This window comes from Cydia pomonella, chromosome 16, assembly GCF_033807575.1.
Source record: "Cydia pomonella isolate Wapato2018A chromosome 16, ilCydPomo1, whole genome shotgun sequence".
Classification (NCBI taxonomy): domain Eukaryota; kingdom Metazoa; phylum Arthropoda; class Insecta; order Lepidoptera; family Tortricidae; genus Cydia; species Cydia pomonella.
Genome location: NC_084718.1, coordinates 12,859,219 through 12,877,230, shown reverse-complemented (window position 1 = coordinate 12,877,230; position 18,012 = coordinate 12,859,219).

Sequence of the window (18,012 nt, the reverse complement as noted above, 5' to 3'; positions counted from 1 at the left end):
TACTTGTGTTAATCTTGAGTAGGTAAATCCAACAAAATGCCAATTCTAAGGTATTAAATATAGCCATAATTTGAACTTACAGATTAAACAGCCAACACGACTAACAAGTAACACGTGCATAGATAACTTTGCACATAATCTTAATAATGGTATCAAAAGTTACGTTTTAGATCTAGGACTATCTGATCACACTGCACAGGTGATCAAAGTGCCTGTTAAAAAAACTTGTATATTGCCTTTTTGGAGAATTGAAAAATATGATTACTCACAGGAAAACATAGTAAAATTTAGAAACTATCTATCATGCTTGTCTTTTTCTGATATTTATAGAACAAGTGATCCAAATGTAGCATACGACTCGTTCTTAGAAACTTTTCGCTTATTTTACTTTCTTTGCTTTCCTAAGAAAATTGTCACAATCAAAACTAATAAAAAAATTACATGGATATCCCACGGCATTAAACTATGTTGTAAAAAACAGCGAAATTTGCTCTGGCAGTACAGGTACTCACCAACTACTACAAATAAATTTCTCTTAAAAAACTACACGCGCCAATTCAGAAAAATTATTAGATTAACTAAAAAGGCGCAAAATAATTATAAAATTAATATATCTGATAATAAGTCAAAAACTACATGGCAAATTATAAATAGTTGTAAAATGAGTGTGCCGAAAGAAAGTATTTCAAAAATAAAACAGGGTAGTAATATTGTGACAGATCCTACAAAAATAGCAAATGCTTTTAACAATTACTTTGTAAACATGACAAATACTTGTATACAAACTAGCATAGACCATACAAAAATGCATTTTAACCCTAATTCAATGTTCATGACCCCTACATCACCCCAGGATATTAGATTAATTATACGTTCTTTAAAGAGCACAAATAGCGTAGGTTATGACAGTATAAGTACTCGTATTATTAAATTTGTTAGTGATATTATAGACGTTCATTTAAGTTACCTCATAAACTTATCTATTAGTGCTGGAACATATCCAGATAGCTTAAAAAAAACCATAATTAAACCCTTATTTAAAAAGGGCGACAGAGAAGATCCACAAAATTATCGACCTATAGCCCTTATACCTGTGTTTGCTAAAATATTTGAAAAGGTAATTTATAAAAAAATTTATGACTTTTTCGACAAGTTCAATATTCTTTGTAAAGAACAGAAGGGTTTTTAGAAAAAATATAAATATAAATATGGCGATTTACGACTTAATTAAAGTAGTTACAGAAAATGTCGATAAAAGAACACCAGTTTGTGCGGTATTTACAGATATGACTAAGGCTTTCGATTATGTTGACCATAGATTGCTTCTTAACAAATTGGATAGATATGGAATAAGGAGTAATGTATTAAATCTTATTGAATCCTATCTAAATAATCGCATACAGCTTACTCAAATATCAAGAGTCTCACTAAAAAACAAATCTGAACAAGTATATACCTCAAATGAACAAGTTGTGCAATATGGTGTACCTCAGGGCAGTGTGCTAGGCCCCTTACTTTTCCTAGTATATATTAATGATTTTCCAAGCATAATTCATCATCCAATGATTATGTTTGCTGACGACAGTACATCAATTATAAGTTTTAATGATAATGTTGATTATGAAAATGACATAAATTTAGTAATAAATAAAATGATAACGTGGCTTAATAATAATAATTTAATAATTAATTTAAACAAAACCAATGTAATGCATTTTCATCAACGAAAAACAGTAATGGACATGAATATACAGTACAATCAAACTAGAATTGAGAGAATAGGCGTAACAAAATTTTTGGGGCTTATGATTGATGATAAACTTACTTGGAGAGATCATATAGAATATGTTTGTAAAAAATAAGCAAGTCAGCATTTGCACTACAGAATCTTGCTAAGGTGGTAGACAAGAAGGCATTATTAACTGCGTATCATGGCCTTGTGGACTCTATATTAAGGTATGGAGTGATTTTTTGGGGCAACTCTGTTTATAGAGACGCTATTTTTATAGCCCAAAAAAGGTGCGTACGGGCGATTTGTGGTATCAACATGCGAGAAAGCTGTGTCCCATATTTTAAGTCATTAAATATTTTGACTTTTCCGGCACTATATATTTTTGAAGTGGCAAATTTCGTCAAAAGTAACCCGCAACTTTTCACAATGGTATCTGAGCAACGCAGACTTCCTGTGAGGTCACAGTACCAGAATAATATAGCTAGTACGAAACACAAAACGGCCTTACTGAATAAAAGTATATTGGGAATGGCTTCCAAAATATATAATAAAATTCCAGAACATATAAAAACTCAGAACATAAACCGATTTAAGAAGCAACTAAAAACTTTTCTAATTAGTAAAACATATTACTCCATTAATGACTTTTTCATTGACATTTAAATCTAATTGTAAAGTATTTATTTCTATATTATTTGAATTGAGTTAAATTATATGTTGTTTCTTGAATTGATATTTAGATTTTCTCTTATTTTAATTGTATGAATTGTATTTATTAACTTATTTTTTTTGTCCAGTTTAGCAATACCTAATTTAATAATCTTTTATAACTAAATTTAATTAGTTTTAAGTTAGTTAGTTAAGGAACAAATTTGTACGCCCATAGGCAAAACACAGAGTTTATATTTGTATATTAAGACCCTTTGTATCACCTGTGTTATACAAATAAATGTTATTCTATTCTATTCTATTCTATTCTTAAATAATGTCATTTTAAAATACGTCAGTTTTAGTCAGTACTATTACAATAAATATATACAGGGTGTCAATAAATATCGTATTGTCGTCGGCTAGCGCTAGGTGAGGCATAAGTCAGAGGTCAGAGTCAAGCGTTCGATAAACTGCGCTGGTGTAGCGCCATCACTGAAGAACCCATCCCATCCCTTGTTCGCAGAGTGACGGCTAGCTAAAGCTAAGTATGTTAGCAAATAGATTTGATTGCATGTACTTGAATAATAACTGCTACTTGATACACGCACGCAGTAATAAATAATTGTACAGTATAGTTATGTATAGATAGTTCTAACACTTGGATAAGATTTTTTAACACAATAATCCCTTATGGTCTTAAATAAAGAAATTATATTATATTATTAAAAAAATATGCGTGTCGAAAAAATAAAGGCAATACTTACCTATCCCAAATTTAAAGTAGTAAATGGTACTGATATCATATAACACGTATGTTCCACTAGAATATTTACAAGACTTTAATAAATATCGTATTATCTCCAGCTGGCTAGCAAGCGAGGTATGAATCAGGAGTTGGAGTCAAGCGTTTTAGAAATTGCGATTTATTAGCACTGTATATACTGGTGTGGTCAACATTAAATGTCTTACATTATGTATTACATTTTTCTCTAACAGTTTTCAGTTTTAGCGTTCTTCGGCAGCGATTGATAATAAACATAGATGACAAACTAGCTCTGCAAAATGACACCACACACATTGTGCCGAAGCGGGCGGGGCGTCAACATTGTGCCGCGGAGCTATTTAGATCGCAAATGGCGGCCCATTGTCACAGTCGTAGTATGAAGTATTCAAATTATATCTTTAACAAAAGAAATATGCCTTATTGTGCGGATAAATGAAGTGCTAGTCGTTCCAACAAACACTGTAAAAATATGGGATTACTTTTCACGTATAGTTTAACTAGAATCATATTATTTTTATTTTTCTTGATCAAATATGGTTTTATATGGGGATGATGTTATGCGTTTTAAACCTTTGATATTAAGAAACTTTCATTTTTAATTTGTTCAGGTTGTTGTTTTAACAATTTAAATTTGCGATAGTACGAGTAAACACGAATCGTCGTTGTAGATGGAGGTCGCTCTGCTATTTATAACTTTTCGTTAAATTCGTGGACGGCTGGGCCGATTTGGCTATTTTTGGTATTAGAATATTTCTAGGTCCAGGAATGGTTTGAACGGTGAAAAAATATGGATAGAATGCGAGGAAAATAGTAAAAACAATAATGATATTTTCCCATACACACTGTTCCTATGACGACGTGTTCAATACGTATTTCTGCATGTTTGCTCTGATCAAGATGAAAATCGATATCTGAGGATCCTAGAGGACCTTTCATTATGATTCTGAGGTCAAATTTGGGAAAAACGCCCGACATCTGCAATTTCTCCGTGTTTGCTTTTATTATGATGAAAATCGATATTTTAGGATCCGAGAGGACCTTTATAATAAATTTGAGGTCAAAATTGAAAAAAAAAAAATATCTTAATCATAGCAAAAATGATCCAAGATGGTGGACGTTTTTTCCCTTTTTGACTTACCTAAGATTCATTATAATAAAAGGCCTCTCGGATCCTCAGATATCCTCAGGTTTTCATTTTGATCAGAGCAAAATTTAAAAATTCCAAAATTCCAGCTGTTTTTTTATTCCTATTTTGACCTATCAAATTTACATTAATTTATATCTGACATATTTCTGTGCCACCTAACTAAAGGTCGCAGATGCCTTATTAGACGAACGAAACAATGTATTAATTGAACAAATAATGAGCCTGTATATTGTAAAAATAGCGTTATACAATAACGACAGTAATCTCGAAAATAAAATGCCAATATGTTAAACGTAGGTTCATAACGTGCAAAAATATGTAGGTCGTGTAAAATATATCACTTTGTTTCATTTTGCCACAATTTTCAGATGCAGTAATCTTCGGCGTGCGCGTGGCTACATTCATCGGGCGCGTCGACAGCTCGTTGGTCGCGGCCGCGGGCGCGCGCACGCGCTCAGAGCGCCATCTAACACTCTGCATACATAACTAAACGATGATCCTAAGCTACGAAAAATATTGAATAGGTAGGTATCTGCGCCAAAGAAGGCACATCGTTTTTTTTCTTATGTTTTATAGTGACCCCTGCCTACGAAGTAGGAGGTCCCGGGTTCGATGCTGGTGAGGGAATTTATTTGTCATGTGTGTTTATCAAAAATATTTGTTCCTGAGTTACATATGGATAATTTCTATGTATGTATTTTCATGATATTATTAATTCTTTATTCCTGATCATTGCATCCAAAGAATTGTTAGTTTATAGTTGTTTATACTAAATGTTAGTAGATACGTCAACTACTTAACTACCTACTACATTAACTATCTATTTATAATTAAAACAACCCAAATTTAAGGAAGGCACAGTTTACCCTATCAGGTATGACCTAGTACACTGTTAAGTTAACTATAATTACAGTCTAGTACCGACAACACCAGCCTTACTGAGCTTATAATTGGACTAGCTCGATATGTGTAAAATTGTCCTATATTTTTTTTTCACTTCGTTGCAAAAATGTTCACTGCTCCAACATTTTTTGCAACACCAACTTTAATTTAATTATGAATCAACATAAATCTCCAGGTCATATCTTGCGAGCGATATATCGCAGTCTAATAAATAAGCCGCGACAAATACCGGGCCGTTGTCATACATACGTACTGCGTTGTCGACGTTGTCGTAGATATCGTTTACACTAAGACTGGCATTCACAACCAGGTCTATTCGAATGGCTCTGATATAAGAATTAGGTCAAACTGATATCATTCAGTTATCGTGCATTTGTCCGTGCATACATTGGTGCGAGCGAGACGCACGATAACCATAATTCGAATACCATTCTGTGTGTAAGTACGTTCGAATTAGCCTGATCGTTTACAATAGTCCTGTGATTACTGACACATTGTAAACCCTTTTGTATGGATATAAGGTCTACCCATGGCCAGTTAAGAGTTGCTGTTAATGTAAGGCTAGGTTTACATTCTGAAAATGGCAACTTCCAAAAATCTTACTGGTGGTAGGAAAAACTACCTTTTTTATGATACAGGAGGCAAACAAGCAGACGGATCACCAGATGGTAAGCGATAAAATAAAAAAAACTGACATAAAAAATAAGAACATCAATGTTTAATTATACTTAATAGAAAAGTCCTTTTACAGTGTAAATGAATACCTAAATGTCTCCATTACTTCTTTATTTTACTGTTTTCGTTTTCAAATATGTCCGCCTCTTATTCCAAAGTTATTTTAAAAACCACCAGATATTTCAGATATTTTAGATTACAATATACAAATATATATTTTTTTGTCGATCAAATTATTTTTATGAAATACTTTAATGGAATGATTATTAAATAATGTAATAATTCTCATAATATTTTACTAGTAATTAATAGCATTGGATAAAAAATAGTTATATGTAGTACCTAAGATTTTTGCTGCGCCCTATCAAGGTCCACGTACTGAGGTTGTGCAATAAAGATAGATAGATTGTGCAATAGAGATTGTGGATTTGAATTGTATTGTATTGTACACCTATCATTAAGTGGACTGAAGCTATAGTATTTTAAGTAATTAAATACACCACCCACCACCTTACAAAAAACCGCAGCCAAATAACACTAGACCCCACTCATAGTGTTGTGTTCCTGTCGGTGAGTAAGGTTGCCAGAGCTCAACGGGGGGGGTGGGGGGGGGGGGTTTAGGGTCGGCAACGCGCATGTAACTCATCTGGATTTGCAGGCGTACATAGGCTACGGAGACTGCTTACCATCAGGCGGGCCGTATGCTTGTTTGCCACCGACGTAGTATAAAAATTAAAAAAATGGGTCAAAATTATTTTCGTTGTCTTGTTTCTGACCACTCTGACACGCTTGTATTTGTGTATTCTATCAAATAAAAAAAGTTGAGTGCTATTGCATATCTTTCTAGCTGTAGATTATAATTTACATGAGAAAAATTAAAAAAAAAAAATTATCTCATACAAAAAACGTCGCAATTTTAGAGACAAAAAACAAGCGAAAAAAAATTTGGCCCACATAATATTTGTAAACAGTACTTCAAATTGCACATTTCAAATACGAACGTCTATCTAAACGTTAATAGGTACTATAAAAATAAGATTTACATAACATTTCACCTAAGATACGTCACTTAGTTTCATATTACTTGCGTTCCTAGTGCTTATGTATAAAGTGAAGCCGCTATTAACATTCGATATGTTATGTACTAATTATTCGAATAATGTATTACCAAAAAGATTATCAGCAGGAACCTTCATTGTTTTCCTGACCCGATCTTATTTACATACAGTCCATCTGCATCGAGTTACTAAAACAATTCGATACCCAAAAACATCTGCGGTTAAATTACAACATTTCCTTTTCATTCACACCAAGGCCTTTAATGTAAGGAGAGATAAGGATGTCACCATTAACAAGTGTCGATAGAATTGCGTTGTCGATGATATCGAATAGCGCCGATCGATTCTGTCGAGATTGCATCGAAACAACTCTTTTAATTTTGTTTTCTTTTCACTTGCGCATTCATTGTTGCTTCGAGCTTTTGTGTTGTGAATAAATATGTGCGTCATCGATGTAGGTCTGACGAATAAAAGTATCTACAGCAGTTTGAAAAGTACTGTTACTAACATTCATGCTTACATTCATTGCCATGTATAATTTACATTTAAAGTACTTACACGAACTGCGCTTTTGGAATGTATAGGATCGTACTCATTTTATTGTACCACATTCAGTGGCAAACAAACATAGAGCCCTGTTGATAAAATATGGCCTTTTGCAATTTCAGGGGTGACACATGCCCTTTGCCGATATCTGAACAGTCCGTATTCTATATATTAGTTATTTTATGATTATTTTAACATATGTATGTGTACCTAATAGTACCTAGGTGTAACAAAAATGAATGATAATAAATTTAATCTCCGTTTGATCCAGATTTTAGATCAAATTCAGTTCCTGTTATTACAATCAGAATAACCTTCCGAATGTTTTTATTCTTGTATTATTGGTTTTCAAACTATCAAGCGAGTCCTGTTAAGACTTGTCAAAAAAATCGTAAATCCAATCAAAAAGCATCATTATTCAAAACGCACCTAAACAACTCCGCAATGTCGTTTTAAAGTCAGTTGTGATTAATGAAAACTCGATTGCCTCATGAAGGTGTTGAAAAACAATTTATCCATTTGTTTGACGTAAACATGTCAGGTCCAAAAAACATAACATAGATGAACCGGAATGTTTATCCTCGTATGACTGGGAGAATTAAAATAACATTTTCGCCATGACGATGTAGGTAGAGCAAGGTGTGGTCCATAGTCACGTGCGGTGACGAAGCGCCATCAACATTATCGATTTCGATAATATTAACTGCTGGTGTATCTACAAGTTGTAGTTCGATATTTTAGCTAAATATGTTTGTTCCCTTAGCTTAGTATAATATCAAAATTCATACATAAGAAATGAGTAGTATTTTTGGAAGTTTTTACTTGAAAATAATGTTAATTTTAATATTGCATTTTCTTATTTTCCCTTTCAAAAATTATCAAGATATTATGTTACAGTATAGTAGACAGATGTATCATACATATATTAACGTTTATTTCATTTCTTATTTTTTAATAAAACTTCTGCTTTTTAGGGTTCTGTAGCCAAATGGCAACAATCCGGAACCCTTATGGATTCGTCATGTCCGTCTGTCTATCCGTTTATGTCACAGCCACTTTTTTCCGAAACTATAAGAACTATACTGTTCAAAGTTGGTAAGTAGATGTATTCTATGAACTGCATTAAGATTTTCACACAAAAATAGGAAAAAAAAACAATAAATTTTGGGGGTTTTTTTTTCATCAAATCCTCAAGTCTTCAAAAATACTATTGAGGTTTCTAATATGATTTTTTTCTAAACTGAATAGTTTGCGCGAGAGACACTTCCAAAGTAACAGAATGATAAAACTAAAAAATATATATGATATACATTACCATGCAAACTTCCACCGAAAATTGGTTTGAATGAGATCTAGTAAGTAATTTTTTTAATACGTCATAAATGGTACGGAACCCCTCATGGGCGAATCCGACTCGCACTTGGCCACTTTTTAATAAAGCTTCTGAAAAACTTGCAAAAGGTAACTTTTTTATTGGACACAATCACACAAAACTAGTCAAGAATCATCTCAACGGAAATAAATCTTATATTATTGTAAAATAATACAAAATACATATTTTCATAGCTACTTAATTTAATATTACAACAATATTTGTTATTTCATAACGTTTACATTTTAAAGTTATCTATTTAACTATGATGATGATGATTGAGAATGTGCCGTCTGATATATAAAATATATAATGATATAATGACATTCATTCGTAGACAGGCTAGAAAACATAATATATGACGAAAAAGCAACGCAAAACTTATCACAAGTTATACGATGGGTTAAATCACGAAGTAGACGGTTTGTAAATAAGTCTCGATAAATCAGATATCGATAATCGCCATTCCGTCACTAGGCGCACCTTAGGCCCGCGTGACCTCTGCCCTTCGCCTGCTCATCCTCCCCCCTTCCTCTCCCCCCACATGCGATGCCTGTAGCGATCCCGCCCCACACCCTTTTCGTATCAAACCAAAAAATCAATACGTCGGGCACCAAATTCATACCTGCAATTAAACAGATGGCAAAAGGTGTTCGGTACAAATGAAGATTTGATAGAATCAAACGTTTTGTAGTTTTATATATGTACTTAGTTTTCGCAAATAAAAATAGGTTATGTGAATGTATAGGTACCTAATTATGTACACATACACGTACAGGTACGTATATGCGTACAGGTAGTTTACATATGTAATAAGACTTGTCACTGAAATAAATATTTCTAGACAAATTGTTGAAATAGGAAAAGAAATAAATATATAAATGCAAATATCTTCATTTATATACCTATGTGTTGTATGTGTATACCTTTGAGTAAAACACAAATACACATTGAGCACATAGGCGAACACAATAGGGAACTCAATATGTTTACAAGATTTTATTAAACTTGCAATGTAAGTATGTAGTTATGTACCTATCTATTAACTATGTTTCTACGAGTCAAATCTTGCACGTTATTTTTGATCCACTTCCTGATTTCCGATTGAGCTGAAATTATAAGTATGCATATATATGTAAATCGGATGGCAATGCAATATTATGATGACATGGAGCTGATCAGGGCTATAACCGCGAAAATCGAAGTGCGTCAATTGCGGGGATTTTTCTATGTCACTCTAATTCAGTACGTCTTAGTGAAGTAAAAGAGAGGGGATCTTTCTCTTCGATTTTCGCGGTTATAGCCTTGATCAGCTCCATGTCATCATAATATTGCATTATCATTCGATTTACATATATATGCACACTTATAATTTCAGCTCAATCGGAAATCAGGAAGTGGATCAAAAATAACGTGCAAGATTTGACCCGTAGAAACATAGTTAATAAATAGGTACATAACTACATACTTACATTGCAAGTTTAATAAAAGCTTGTAAAATTTGCAAATTTCGGTTTTCGCGGTAGGCCTCCTGATCTGGTTAGTATAGGGAAACACATAGGTGTAAAAGTAACATAACCACAAACTAATTCGAGATATAAGTTTAAGTGCTGATTCTGAAACAAATTTTAAATGTACTCTTAATCTGACCATAATTAATTTTTGAAAATTTTATGGAGCAGCGATGTATTTCGTATATCGTGATTACTTGGGACAGTGGCGACGTCGCGGCAGTAAATGCGACGTTTTGAGTTAAAACAAAGTGGTTATACATTGCTTGCTGTAATGTTTACATTATTTTATAAGGAAAAATAAAAGTCGTATTTTTTTATAAAAACTATGAAAGTGTATTCATTAGCACCTAAATTAACTACCCTAGGCTTAATGTAGTCGCATCCAAAATACATGCTGTATTTGAACTTAACAGAATTCGAATAAAAGTTTTTATAAAGGAGAAACAACCTTAAAAAGAGATTGAAATGCAGTACTAATCGAAGCCACTTACTCCGTGTACTTGCACGACTTTACAGATAACCGGCAAAATCGGACAAGCACATCAAACCTTAACAATCCAGGTCGGTTAGCCGACCGGCGACCTTTAAGCCTCAGTTAACCGCACGTTTCCGTAAAACTCGATACCGTAAGTAAGCCATGACGTTTCCAAATAACCTAAAAAATAAAAGACTCCAAGCACGCGATCATCGAAAAACATGTGTTCATCATTAAGACGCCTTTAGAATACCTCGCATTCCGCGCATTATTCTCTGAGGCTTTCAACACAACAATGCTCAACAAAGAGCCTCGACTCACTTAAATCTTAATTTCTACAAAGGAGTAGATTAATGAAATTAAGTCGGCATTTAGTAGAGTTAACCATCAAACGACCACAATAGCTTTAAATAGTAACAATCAAATCAAAGGATACTCGAAAACTCCCCGCAACAAAAGCCCTAACTAACCTGGCCAGCCTTACGGTGACTATTAAAATTTAATGACATGATTTATTCAGAAAAAAATACACGAGAAAAGGGTACGATGTTACGAATCATTTTTCATATAACGCAGTTGGTAGCGAATGGGCAAATAAAAAATGTTTAACAGGACCGACACTTTATGAAAAACGCACTCCTACGGCGCGCGGCCTTTGTCATCGCGGGGAATTTATTCATGCTTACCTGTTGAGCCCCAGCCGTGATAAAATATAAAGAATATTCCATTTTTCTGGATTCATATTGCATAAGGTGTATGGCTAAACGAAAGTCTCGAAGCTCCTGTATAAGACATATGCATATCAATTAATGCTTTGGCAGAAAGATAAGAAGCGTTATCTTTTTTTCACTATGTATTTATATCAACTGTCATAATCATAACAAACTTAGCTGTTTGTGCTGAAAAGTTTAGAATGATGAAAATACTACCATTCCGTATTTAAATTATACCGTAAATAACTAAAACACTAAGTGCCACTTACACCATCCGACTAGTGTCAAATTATACTGGTAACCATGCTATCTCCAGGTTTAACCGATTAACCGCGGGCTAGTGGAATAGTGCGAATGGCAGTAATAGTTAATAATATAGATCTAAGACACATAGTCGTAAAACTTTTTCGTTAATTTTAAGCCATTACCTCAAATGGTCATCATCTTCGTCAATTTCGTCGAGCCGTACAAACAGAAATATTTGGTCATTCCCTCGGTGGTAGCCGTCCCATTTATAATATTTTATAGAAATCAACAAAACAGAATTGAGAACATTAACGTTTTGACTATACAAAGCGTCGACTTGTTCGTGCACCGATTCCGTAAGGCATTTTTATTGTCCGACACTTATTAGGTTGACCATGATAAAAAATATTTGTTTATTTACTCATATGGTATAAAATGATTATAAAGGGTTTTATTTTATTTATATTATTGATGTTGTGTGATGTGTTTAAAAAATATCTTAACGTAACGTCCTAAGAATAATCTAATATCATATCGTGAAATAATTTGCGAACAATAAGGCTGAGTATGAATAACAATGAACAAATATAGAAACTTAGGTACAAACTCCAGAAACTATATTTAATAAGAAGGAAAATAGGCATAGTAATATTTTGCATTGCGTCATCATCTTCCTCGCGTTGTACCGACATTTTTGCCACGGCTCATGGGAGCCTGGGTTCCGCTTGGCAACTAATCCCAAGAATTGGCGTAGCCACTGAAATCTTGTCTACTTTAAAATAATTACCTAACTAATTATTATTGAATTAAATTCAATCGTAATTCCGTTGAAACATTACATAGGTAGGTATCCTAGGTTGACATAATTCAAGTACAAGTATTGTCTCCACTTAATACAATTCATGGATATCTTGATGACTCCCAATGAAATTATGACTTTTTCTGTCCAAGTCGATCCAAAGAGGCGTGGAAATGTTGAATTTTACTGAATGTTTAATCTACATGTAGTACTTAAATACGTGGGCAGACAATGATGGTTGTGGTAAAATATTGTTATGTGTTTGTTATTAAAATTCTATTAAATATAGCTGTTGTTTAAATACACCCGAATAGTATTCAAGAACGATTAACATTATCGTTTACTGCGGTGGCTCAAATTTATCAGGAATTTTAGAAAATGTAACTTGGAATGTAGCTTTTATTTATTTATTACAATTATATACATATATCACTTACATATGCTTTACGTGATGTTTTTTAGCCACCAGCTTCTTGGTTTCTATTAACAATAACTTGAGCTTTTTAGCGATAAGACCGCCTGTTGTTACCTGGTTCTATTTTCCTTTAAAATTTATTTGTAGTTTTACATGTATGTACAATGTATAATTGTTGGTGTAATAAAGAATATTTACTTACTTACTTATTGTATACTAGTACTTGTGTAGGTCCGGTGTTGGGATCTTTTGTCCGAGGGCTCGTCGGCTATTATCAAATATAAATAGTATAGGCCAGTCAAATTGGAATTTTTTCGAAGAATTAATTCCCAGTAAGCTGGAAATCGTTTTAATACCTTCATTTGGTCGGTTTTGGGCCGAATTTGCGCAATTCCAGGACTCCCAGGAGGTATTAAAACGATTTCCAGCATGCTGGAAATTAATTCCATATAACGCTTGTTTTGGATCTCTATAAATTGACTGGATTAGTATTACTTATATTCGCGAATAAAACAAAGTTCCCCGATTTAAAATAAACCTAGTCTCGGTTTAAAATAATGTTCGAAGGTATTTCAAATCACAATTTTTTTAATAATCATACAACAGGTCATAAACACCTTAAACAACCTCTGTTGATGTCAAAAAATTTGAAAATTAGTCAAACGAAATATCTCAAAATATTATTTCCAGATCCTTTAAAATCGAGCGAAAAAGTAACAAAAGAACAGTTTATTAAATTATGTTCACAAAGGAATGTAATCCTGTGAGCTCGCAGACTATAAGTCGCCTTCATACAAACAAAAGCGGGCGGAGAAAAAGTAGCAAAAACGGAATTTCGAATAAGCATCCATAATCGCGAAGCATCCCAAAACTCATCGTGACTCCTCGCTTTTCAGATCCACCCCCACATGTCACCATGCATTGTGTTCTATTCAAAAATAGTAGCGAATATGACATTGACAAAGGGTGTTGGGGTAAACTCGAGAACACGTTTTTTTACATATCCAAAGTGGGTAACGAAAAAAATTAATGTGGAATTTATACGATTTATAAAAATGGGTTCACCTGTCGCTAATTGCCACCTTTTGGCGGCGATGTCTTTTGTGATGACAAAAAATAAAAATATCATTCTCATGAAGAGGCTTGAGAATAGCTAGAATAATATGGGAATCAAAATATTAAAAGGAAGAGTGGAACCCCTGGGCTCAGGTGATTTTCGAATATATTATTGCTTACATGTATGAATAATAGCAATTAATTCGGCTATATATCACATTGAAATATTCGATCCCATTTCCACCAGATATAGAAAAAAACCTAGCTTTATATAAAATGGACTAATTACTGATGCTCTTTGAATGTGACCATATTTTGGAAATATATCTCGAGATTCTAAGTTTTTTTTTTATGTTTCCTAAAAATTCTAAGATTAGATTCTAAGTTGGTGACACTTTTTCTTATATGTTTTGAAGAATGTTCTGATTCGACAAAATATCCCTTGATCTTCACTTTATATAGAACATAGTATGAACACTATGAACCCTTGACACTTAGGTTCGATCTTATGTGTTTTTATTGCAAAATTACCTAAGGCCCACTACCAAAGCAGCACTACTGAATCATCTTCGGGTTTCCATAATTTTCTATAAGAATACTCACTCAACCTACGAGACCAAGGTCAGATTGTGCTTTCAAAAATGAACACTGACAGAGAAATTTCCTATTTCTCCGAGCCCTAATCATCCCATGTAGCGCACACCTACCATCTGTCGACACAGATAGTTCGTGAGGTTAACATCTGCCGAACTGAACGACACTAATATTATGTATCTCTATTCCTATCAGTACTACGCCATGTTTGAATCAATCATCAATTTGAATACATTCACTGATATATTTGTGTCGTCGATGTCGGAAACCGTAAGGCTTGGAGGTGTGATTTATTTAGCTCATTTTAATGGTACGCTCATATCCATGTGGTGGTATATAGTTAGTTATACTTATTACTTACAACTTACTGCTGTGGCAAGACACCCGAAGTGGATCTTGGCCTACCGCACCAAAATACGGCATTGCTCTCTGTTCAATGTCGTTATGTCGGTGTATTACATTATATTAGTTGTGGCTTTTCTTTTGTTTTTTTACAAGCTTTTTTTTAGTTTCACCTATCACGTTGTATATGTGCCTGATGTAATCAAATCTTGCAAGTTAAATTTGGCTCAGTTCCTGGTTTTTTTTATGAAATTATGAAGCTGACAGTGTATTAAAATAAAGTCAATCAGGCGTCCTCCACAAAAAAATATCCGTATTGAAGTATAGTATATCTAAACAAAGGAACACTTATTGCCGCTGGAAAAGTAAGAATGAAAATGCCGCTGGAAATTTCTGCAAATAATTTTAGTCAGAAATTGAATTTAAGGGGTTAATGCCTTCTCCATCGTTTTCCAACATCTCCTTCGCCTACTAACTTAATAAAAAGTATCCATGCACGCACGTGTCTGTGATTGAAAGAGCATGAGATGTGAATGAAGTGGGCACATTATTTTTAATTAGGGATGTATGGGGTTAGAGTTGAATCTGATGTTGGGTCAGGCGTCAGTCACAGGTCAAAAAATGAAGTAAAATAACGGCGTTTGCTCATGAATATGTAGGTGAGTTACTTGGACGTATGTGTAGTGACAGGAGAGTGTTGGATGATCAGGCACGCTGGAATTTTGGATGCTCGAAAAAGCCGACAATTGCTAGAGGTCGCTTCTAATTTGTGGCGAATCTCACACATGACTTTTACTTCATTTTGCTTGCACCAATCAGCGAGTGATTTTCAAATTTGGATCAAAATAAGATCAAAACCGTAACAAGTTGTTAAATCTGGATCGGGCTCGTATTAGCTACATTTAAGTATAATACTCGCTCGCACCAATAATGAATTAAATAAGTAAAAAATATTGATAATTAATGAAGCCAAAAAGGAACGGCACGATTCGTGATCAATTCATTGTCAAGTTCTTAATTCTCAATTTGTTGGTTACTTAACTTCTAAATACTTAAATTAGCCAAGAAGTTTGTGCAAGCTATTTAATCGATTCAGAAATAACAGAATTTATAGCTTAAATAATGTGAATTCCGACCCACACCCATGAATATTGCAATTTGCGCATGCAGCTGAGATAAAATGTTGAACAACTAATGAAGTAATGAAGTGAGTCGTTTCCATGTCGAAATGGTCGCATTAGTGTAGGAAAAATCGATTCACTTAAGTCGTTTTAAGATGCCTAAGATAAGATAAGGCTGGAGAGGTCCACGAGTCAAAGTAAAAGTTGGGCCAGATTAGTAGGAGCCTGTGTTAAATTAGGGGTAGGTATCTATGTACCTCTCTTCTTCTTCGTTGTCATTTCGCTCTTGAGAGAGTTCGTGGTCATCATTGGCCAGCTCATCATAGCCAATCGCTAAGATTGGTGACGAGGTTCATATCATAATACGCCGCTATTTTTCGTATACTGCTTGCGATTTTAAAGTTATTTGTTATAAGAAAAAGCTTCAAAATTGTTATTATACTATTTTAGTAGTCTCTTTATTACTAGGTACTAGAATCTACAATACGTGATTTGACAATTTTAAAGGCAAAAAATTCTAAATGATAAGCAAAAGGACAAGCGAAACCTTACTTATCATGCATATTATAAATATCCAGTAAGCAATTTGAACTATAAATATTAAAGGCTGGTAGATGCCAATTGAAAATATTGATGGCTTCAATAATGCGGTAATGGGTTGCGCATTTAGTATTCAAGCATTTACACCTGTAGTCGTTGTTAATATTTAATTATGTCAAGAAGATCGTCATAATTTTATAATTTATATAAAATTGGCTGGGATCAAAATTGATTATACGTTAAAATATATCATGTATTTGATTTAATTCTTGAAGCCAACTATTGTAGATCTCTGGCGTCAAATCACTGCTCCAATACTAATCAATCTCATCTAGCGCCCTAGCTACGCGATGAAATCCTATTTTGACACCATTTTTACGCCTTCAATATTTATACTCTATCAACAAGGCGAATCATCCGAAGCATAAACAGGAAACTTAATTAATAACATCAGGTGCACTCATAGTAATATGCCATCTGACCAATATGAAATAAGATCACACTGCCAAAGATATATGGCGTACCCAATTAAGGGTGTGCTCCCCGCTGGGAAGTTCTACTGGAAGGCTCAAGTCTAAAACCATTGCAAAGAAGAGAACAACAGTCTTCATATTGCTAAAGGACTTAAGCTCTTTAGAAGTAAGGCTTTAGAAATAATAGCCACAGCACGAACAGACGCACATAGAAGGTTGTAGGTTAAGAATGAAACTATTAAAGACTTGCCCTCCGGTCATTATGCACTATTTCAAAGTTTCAGTTATCTGGAGCGCGTTGACAATGAAAAATTGCATAAATTGTGCCGTGAGAAGTCATTTGTAGCTGGCTCTGGTTGTTACAGTTCATTGGAGTTGAGTAGGTGAGCTTATGGCAACCATTTTATTGTTGATTGATTCTATACATTACATAAATACCAGAAACGTTGGTACCTATATGTCGGTATTACTTACTTTTATCAATAACTATGTTAATACTTTTGTTAAACGTCTTATATCTCAGGATGTGTATCATTGTTCACTGTGCGGTTTAGGAGGATTTTCCTCCCGCTGACGCTTTGGCTGTGGAATGAGCTTCCTGCCGAGGTTTTCCTGAGGGGTCACAGTATGGGGTTCGTCAAAAAAGTAGTGTACAGGTTTTTATAGGGTCGGCAACGTGCATGTAATATCTCTGGTATTGCAGGCGTCCATAGGCTACGGTTACTGCTTACCATCAGGCGAACCTGTACTTGTTTGCCACGTGGTATTAAAAAAATGTTTTCTATATAGATATATGTACCTTACCTACATTACTTAGGTACATATTTCAATTGAAACATTTTCACATATAATATGA